Here is a 317-nt window from a genome sequence, read left to right as displayed (position 1 = left end):
AGTTTATAATATATAAAATTTATATTAATATATAAAATTTAAAGTATAACGAGTGTACACTGGTTTAGCTGGTGGTAACAGACCTTTAATTAAGATAGCTATTCAATTGGATGCACTCAGTAAATACTGATGCACATTAAAGCCATCATACAATTAATATGAAAATTATACAACCTTATTTATTGCGTGCCAAATACACTGAATGTAATAAATATGAGCGGGTAAGTACATAATTTGATAAGAAACCAGTGATACTGTTACAACACCTACTAATAATTAAAAACAAACAAAAAAATAATTCATGGAACAATATTTAG

At 26.2% G+C, this 317-nt stretch overlaps 1 protein-coding gene across 1 annotated transcript in view; it reads left to right on the top strand.

The window, feature by feature from the left end:
- Positions 1–317, top strand: part of LOC108692442 (probable ATP-dependent RNA helicase DHX35) — an 18907-nt gene that overhangs the window by 931 nt on the left and 17659 nt on the right. The gene's annotated exons all lie outside the window — the stretch shown is intronic.

The sequence above is a fragment of the Atta colombica genome, unplaced genomic scaffold (assembly GCF_001594045.1).
Source record: "Atta colombica isolate Treedump-2 unplaced genomic scaffold, Acol1.0 scaffold70, whole genome shotgun sequence".
In the NCBI taxonomy this organism is placed as follows: Eukaryota; Metazoa; Arthropoda; class Insecta; order Hymenoptera; family Formicidae; genus Atta; species Atta colombica.
This window is presented reverse-complemented; position numbering and strand designations above follow the sequence as displayed.